This window comes from Triplophysa dalaica, chromosome 5 (assembly GCF_015846415.1).
Source record: "Triplophysa dalaica isolate WHDGS20190420 chromosome 5, ASM1584641v1, whole genome shotgun sequence".
Classification (NCBI taxonomy): Eukaryota; Metazoa; Chordata; class Actinopteri; order Cypriniformes; family Nemacheilidae; genus Triplophysa; species Triplophysa dalaica.
In genome coordinates, this window is record NC_079546.1 from 18,337,294 (window position 1) to 18,345,780 (window position 8,487).

The following is an 8,487-nucleotide window of genomic DNA, read 5'->3' on the forward strand; positions in this document are numbered from 1 at the left end:
TTGGGTCAACCATCACTTTATCTAACAGCTTGAAGAAAATGTAAGGCTATGTATTTTTTTCTTGTTCAAGTATTAGAGAGTTTTGTATAAAATGATGAATAATCAAGATTCAATATTTTTATTGTTCAGAATTGTCACATCAACAATTATATAATTACCAGCAGTGAAATCTATATCAGGTTCACTCCGTAGAATGTGTAATTATTTGAAAGTATAAAAGAAAAAAGTTAAACTAGGGAATAATCATAATATCATAAGTATGATATATTTTCTTAGGATCACAATTATGATGCCCACATACACCAAGCTGGGAAAGCCAGTGTTAGAGGCAGGTCGAAGTCTTGACGGGGCAGTGCTATGCAAACTTTTCAAAGACAAGACCATCTACCTACAGCCATCAAGTGAGCTGATAGAGGAAGGGACGACAAAAGAGGTAAATTATCAAAATGAACTTAAAATATAATAAAATGTATATTCTTACTTCATTTCTTTTTTATTTGGTGTCCCGTTAGTATTTTAATGATGTTCAGTCTGTGTACGCTCTAGAAAAAATGTTAAGTATGTAATTTTTGCAACAAAACCAAACAGAACTGCAAAAAAAACACACACAAAAAACATTTCATATGTCATACAGATAGTTCCACCCCAAAGTAATGCTACTAGTATGCCAGTTTTTCTGCTTTGTGCATGGTGGCGTTACTCAGTCAAAAAAGGAGCAACACCACGCCATAGTATGGCAACTTTGCTAAATACTTACTTTATATTTAATGATCAAGGTTTGTTCTATAATCTCCCCACCCTGATAATAACAGCTCATATCTACGTCCTTCTTAATTCCTTTTTTCAAAGGACACTTTTGAAAAACTTGATTCCTGCAGTTCTGTAACTGAAGCTGTCAACATTGATGTGTGTGAGGACGAGCCATATGAAGCCATTATGTTAAAAAATCATGATCCATCAGTTGCATCATCGAACATTGCCATGATCCATGCCAGCTCTGTTGTGATGTCAAGTGATATATCTCAAGTCTTTGATTCTCCATCAAATGAAGTGAGTTTTAGGAGCTTGTCCACTACTGTCTTCATTGGTGTATTTAAGTAACTGCAAGATGCTGCGATTATGTTTACAAACGATAAACCATCAGTTGCATCATCTTCCCACTGTAAAAAGTGCCCGCAAAATTCTGTTGTTTTCAAACAAAATCCCTGTCATCAGAAAGCGTCCGTAAAAAACACAGAAAAGCATCGTGAAATTGTCTGTAAAATTAACAGCAAAAATTCCATCGTTACGGAAAACCCTGTAAAAAATGACAGTTTTCCGTAGTTTTCACAAGGAGTTTTTTTTCAACTCCACAAACACTATTATCACCTTCACTTACACACACTACTGTCACTTTATTTCTGTTGCACGTCTACAAAAGTTCTAATTGAGAATTCACACAAGTTTACATGTTGATGGTTTTGTTGAGTCACCATTATGGTGATGAGTGTTTGCTTTAGTTGGGATCTTGACCCTTTGCTTCTTATGTTAAGTCTTTCCCTAGTTTTAATATCTGTGTGTTGAAACTGACACCAAAACAGGTGGGAAAAAAGCTCAGCAAAATTATTGCAATGTCTCTTTTAGTTTGGAGTGTTATTACATGTTTTAGAGTTTAGGTAGTGATTTAAAGTGATTTGTTGTCCTCATTTATGATATTGTATAAAATTTAATAATATAATGAAGGTCTTTAACAGCAGCTCTGTAATATGAGAAATGTTCTAGCAGACATCAAGAATAAAACAGTTTGTCTCAACAATGGTGACAACTAAAAAAACCCTCTTAAGATAAACGCAATGCATTCTGGGTATCATCAAAGCACAAAACTCATCCATGACTCCCAGCATGCATTGCGGCTGTAAGCTTGTCATTTGTTGAGATTCATAAATTGATTCTTGATGTCTGAGTCAAAGACAAAATGTAAACCTTTTAACGATTCAAAAACGCTTTTTATTGATTGTTGCAGGCAATGTGAATCTTAAATGTAAATTCACTCAGACTGTTGTAATATAAAAACCCAATGAGAAATTAAACAACATCACTGAAAAGCTTGTGAAAGAATCTTATCACATTTTCTTCTCATGTTTTATATAAAACAATGTCTTAGCAGCCCAAAGAAAACTCAAATTTTACATATGAGGATGAAAGAGGCCAACTTAAGCAAACACTGATCACAATAACTGTGACTTTGAACAACAATAAAGCATCAAGTCATGGCTGTTATGCTGCAGTCCCTGTGAAGGAGAAGTGATGATCGTCTTCAGTATTCTGACGTATTTACAAGATGAATAGTGGGTGTGGCTCATGTTTTCCACTCTGAATTGATTGGATGAATAAAAACAGGATGTTCCCGTAATTTTACGGTAGTTTGCTGGCAACGGCAGCTGCCGGTATTTTTCCATAAAAACTACGGAATTTGTATTTTGTCTTTTCTTTTCTGATATTAAATGTTTTTTGGGTCACCACTATGCTGAAGAGTGGAGTCTGTGTTTAAAGAGTACCTAGCATATGGTTTTTTAGGTCCTACTTTGGTTTATGAAGTGTCCAACAACAAGTTTATGTACATACAATGTGTAAAAACTAGTGGTGGGCCGTTAACGTGAGACTCTTATCACGCGATAAAAAAAATGTCGCCGTTAATCTATTCTCAAAGTTGGGTTGAGAGCTGGGTCTATACTACACAAGCTATGATGACTTTCACCTTGATATTTTAGTGCGGATGTATACCTAGCTGAATTGCACTGTACCGGACGAGAACGAGATTTTTCAACTCGCGTGATTCGCGCAATTCTAGTCATTCGCGCTGCCTCATCATCTCATGACCAGGGCTTCATTCGCGCCGCAAGTAGGTCTATCGCGTCTTTGCATTGACATAACATGTAAATCACTCGCGCTTGACGCGCCATACACGTTTGGTCTGAACATGTTGTGAATTTTCTTTGCGTGTTCTGAAGAATTATTCTGGAGTCTCGAGTGTTGATACAAAAACCACTTTATTAATGAGTAGGATTGCAATGTCACTCTCTTCTCCCTTCTTGGAGAAGCCCTTATATAGTGTGCTTAACACACACACACATTCTCACACACACATCCTCTGAGACCCCCAATATAATGTAAAACAGATGTGCTTCCCTCCCCCAGCTTACCTAGGGTGCTTTGTGTCAACTAGTATTCGGCCCCTAAGATAAGAAACTCTTAAAATGATTTTATAATAGTAAACTATTATAGACATTATTCTTCTATATTTTAGCCAAAAATATCTTCTACAAACACAACATTACTGTGAAATTACCACATCAAACGTGACGTGCTAACATGGATGCAGCTTTGAAGCCGCCGGGTTTCTTCAGGGAAAATTTCTTTTTAAGAAGCTTCCCAATGGAAACATCGACAAGACTAAGGTTGTTTGCACCTTTTGCAATTCGGAATTGGTTTAAAAAAAAAACTTTCTCTCAACAGGTTTAGTTGAAACCAGTAAATTTGTATTGGCACCTTATGTATTAAGGCTGCTGTATGACATATTGCTTGTTGCTCCCTAACTCTTTGTAAGTTGCTTTGGATAAATGTCTGCTAAATGACTAAATGTAAATGTACTCTAGGAGCTCTTCCAGTCTCAAGTACCACCTAAACGCAAAGCATCCCTTAGCTAATACGGAAGTAAACACAAGTTCATCTTATTGAACATAATTTAGTTTCATCACCAATTATCATAGTAGAACAGCTTTCTCAAGCAGTTTGTGATGCATTTTGGAAACAGGAGATGAGCCCCTAGTCTAATGCGCCACCTGGCTTGAGACACCCATTATCAAAGACTTTTAGTCATTATTTGGGTAGCACACATATTCTGAATGCCTTCGTCAGAATTCAAATGAGCCATTTTAATCTAGATTAATCTAGATTAAAAACAAAATCTATGCCCACCACTAGTAAAAACTTTATAATGTCGTAATAATAGGCAGTTATTCGTACCTTACTTCTTGACTGACTCTCAAATGATTTGTTCCGCGATTCATCCGTCTAGGCCCCGCCTACCTGCTAACCTTGTGTCACTTCAAACTTCACAAGCTTGAAGTTTGTGCCCTGAAGTTTTAAACTGCAAAGCTGTTAATGTTCTTTTCCTGTATTTTTTACAGAATCTTACTGGCAACCACAGCTGCCAGTATTTTTCGTAAAAAAATACGGAACATATTTACAGTGCATGGCTATCGCTGCCAGCTCTGTTTCAATGTCATCAAGTGATGTATCTCATGTCTCTAATGCTCAGTTCAGTGCAGAGAGTTCTAGAAGTCTTCTGGACAACAACACATAGAAATTCAAAACATTCACTGTTCTCTTTAAATTAAATTTATGACTTTTTTACACTTTGTCAGTAGAATTTACACAATTTTGACACAATTTCAATCATTTTGAGTGGAAAAAGTTCTTAAACTCAGATTTTTTTTATTTAAGGGAGGTGCAAAATGCAGCACTCTTTGAAAGCGATGTCAGTGACTGTGAAAGTATACAGTTTACAGTATACAGGAAATAGAGGAAAATGTGTCCACATGTTTAGAAGAACGGTAAATATCCAGTTTTTATTTATTTTAGAAATCTGCTGATATGTTGAATATATTGATGAATGTTAAATTAGGAGATATCCAGAAAGTGCATGCTTGCAGGGCCTCCATGAACAGGAAGATAGATATACAGATGATACCCTTATTTTTTATTATTCTGTCAATATACTGCTATTTTACTTGTGAATGATGATGTATTTTTCATATATCGATATATCGAAATATCGATAGATGTAATAACAATGGTCAAGCACCCACACTACACTGTAAAAAGTAATACCTAGATCTAACTTATAAAAAGTGAGGCAAGTGGCTGCATTGGACTTTTTAAGTTGAATCAACTTGCAGCCTTTTTTAAGTATAATAAACACTTTAATATTACTTAATACAAACGCAACAAAATCAAGTTGAGCTAACAAATAGTACCAGTATTCCTCAGTTAGATAAACCTACTTTTATTGGTAGAGGGAAGTTATTTATGGGTTGCTACAAGTAACCTGTAATCATTTTATTTAGGTATTATGAACCTTAATTTTTCTTAGTAAAATTAAACTAATCATATGTGAATAAACATTTTAATTGAGTCCTGGCTATAACATCAACAAATAAATCTAAATGTCTATATTCTAAGCACTACTGTAATTAACTTTACATAAACAGACATTGTCAATGACAATTACAAATTCAATTGAAGAAAAAAGATGGGAAGATAGATCGAAGACAATAACATTTATTCAATGTCAACCAGTGTCACTTTTACAGCGACTACAAAACAGGCAATAAATGTGGCCACACACGTACACAAAATAAAAAAATATTTGCCCAGAGGAATACAACAACTACAACCTGAAATACAACCCAGCTAACAAAAGATTGTTACAAGAACGTTCCTTTTAAAATATTCAAAATGTCAGTTTTCTATGTTTTAAGATCATTTCCAGCTGACAAAAGTCGCCATCATGGTGATCAGTGTTTCCTTGAGTTGGGCTCGTGACCCTTGACCTTTACACTTGAACATAGATGTACTTATAAAGTACATTTGTCAAAGAAATTGTAATGTTGGTCTGAGCAATGGTGTTGGTTGGTGGTCAGTGAGATATCTACCATGTTTACATTTGAATAAATGACTGTCCTGCTGATCTTGAAATTACAGTAAAACATCTGGGAGTTTGATTACAGTTTTCAGTCTCCAAAGCTTTTTTTAAAAAAGAAAATACTCCGAATTTTGACACACAGACATGAAGAATCAGTTTATGAATCTCAACAATGGTGAGAATAAACAAAAGAAAACTTCATGCTGTGATGCATGTTGGGTAACATCATAGCACAAAACGAATTAATAATTCCCAGCATGCATTACATGGTTGAGCCGTTTATCTGAGTTAGTTGGTTGTTTCTCACCATTGCTGAGATTCATACTTTGATTCTTGATATATGTGTGATTCTAAAATACATCCGTTTTTCACAAGTCTTTCTAGATATCTAAAAACAGTCAGATTTCCTGATTTTACAATGTTCTTTCAGGATCTTTAGCATAGCACTCAACCTAAATGAGTACTGAATTAAGCTATAACAGAGGTTTCACCAATACCATTTGGGTAGGTTCATATTTGCTCTGCCATGACAAGTGAACTTTATTAGCACCCAGTTTCAGCAGTTCAAACATACCTTTGTTCAGGGGTCAAGAGCCCAACCCAAGGAAACACTGATCACCATGATGGTAACATTCTTAAAACGCTTAAAACATTTTTTTACGTATTCAAACATGTGAAAAACCTCCAATGAACGTTCTTATAACATTTTTTTGTTAGCTGGGTTGTATTTCAGGCTGTATTTCAGGTTGTAGTTGTTATGTTTCTCTGGGTGAATACTTTTCTTGTAGTTTTTGTTGAACTTTTCTGCAGTGACGCTGTTTGTTAACAGCAGATGTTCATCACTAATAACTCAATCATCACTATAATAATAATGAAACTCAATACAAATTCTGTCAAACTGGAGCACAGAAAGGTGATGGTTTTGGGATAATCTGGGCCAGAATTGAAATATAAACTGTTGTTTATATTTGGTTCAGATCTGCTTTATTTGTTTTGATGTTTGACATGTGGCATAGCTTTGGCATGCCTGTGGCCCAAATCTGGCAAACAGGAGCGGACCGCACAAGTGCCATCATTCCATGCCATATGTGGGCCAGATGAGTAAGTATGGGGAGTAAGGTGTGGGCCAGATTTGGGCCGCAAAAATTTGCTATCTGGGTTAGCTCAACTTGATTTTGTTGCGTTTGCATTAAGTAATATTAAAGTGTTTATTATACTTAAAAAAGGCTAAAAAAGTTCAATGCAGCCACTTGCCTCATTTTTTATAAGTTAGATCTAGGTATTACTTTTTACAGTGTGCTAACGCGAGCACCTCACGACAGCCGGATCCCCCACCGGAGACCGTATTGTTAATATGAAATTAAATAAGTGCAGTAGTAATGCCTACTATGTGTTTTAAGGCTACTTTGGCTTTAATTTGACCAATAATATAATTTTTAATTGTTAGTAAGCGTCACCTTTAAAGGGATAATGCCATTGCCAACTTAAAATATTTACGTTTAATGAACACGCCTGCCACATCGACAGCTGCTCTAATAAACATTTCTTGTACACAATAACCACATAAAAAGAACCACCCAAATAAATTGAATTAGTTTTACTTAAAATATATTGTTTTATAAAAAACTGATATATTTTAAGTAAAGAGGAAGTATATTGATACGTTTTAGTATAAAACAAATACAATTAAGTAGATTAAAACCATTTAATTTAAATAAAACCTACTTTGTCAGTGAAGCACTTTTTACAGTGTAGAAATCTTTGGACAATTTAAAAAAGGAATAAACCCTATGCCATTGTGATACATACCAAAGATGATTTGGTCCTCTAACATTATAAACTGTCCTCCTAATCGCATTACTTGTACAGATCATGGTCCCAACAGGGTCAACTACCACTAGTTGCTCCCGGACATGCCTTCTTTGTATATAGAGTCCTCTACTTTTGAGGCTTCCTATGGTACAAATGAACAAACAATACAAATGTCAACAGCATCAAAAAAAAGCACTTCTTACATCAAATGAGACATTATATTAATATTTTACAGTATACATAACATGATGTCCAACAACACTTGCCTAGAATAAGTGTAACTCCGGCGTTAGGTGTTTGGCTGATAATTAAATGAATCAGTGAATCAAGGTCAGGATGTGAAATTGTGCTAAAATTAGTCTCCATGCCAAACCTAAAGACGACGTCTTCGTAATGTTCGACTGCTCACACCCAAACAGGTAGAAATAGATGTCTATGACATTCCTATCTCTCGAAGCTGGATCAGCTGTTCTCTGGTTAGATCGTACCCGTGTAGATTAGGAAATACAGACATTTAGTGTATTTCTGTGTCAAACTATTGCACAGATTTCTCATACATTTTTAAAGTAACTTTCATTATATACTGTAGTTTTGTGTTTTGTTCAAACCTTATGAAATATAACTAGCTCTCCTCCCTTTTGAACACTCGTTGTTAATAACTCCATCCACACCTCTCCAGTAATTTAAGTCGAACTGTCAAAAGTTTGATCAATGTATTACCCATGGCGTGCATAGTCAGTTCTGTATGTCCTGTGAATACATCTTGGCTTCTGGACACTTGTTAGAGATTCCATGATTTAATTTCTAAATATTTCAACAGTAAGCAAAGCACATTTATTAAATAACTATGGTTACTTTACTATATTTAATTTCAGGCAGAACAGCCTTTGTCAAGTGTTACATTAATGGTTTAAAAATCATTTAAAATATTGGTTTTGTCATTAACACTGTCATATTCTGTGATGCAAATGAAGAAGTCTGATAAATAT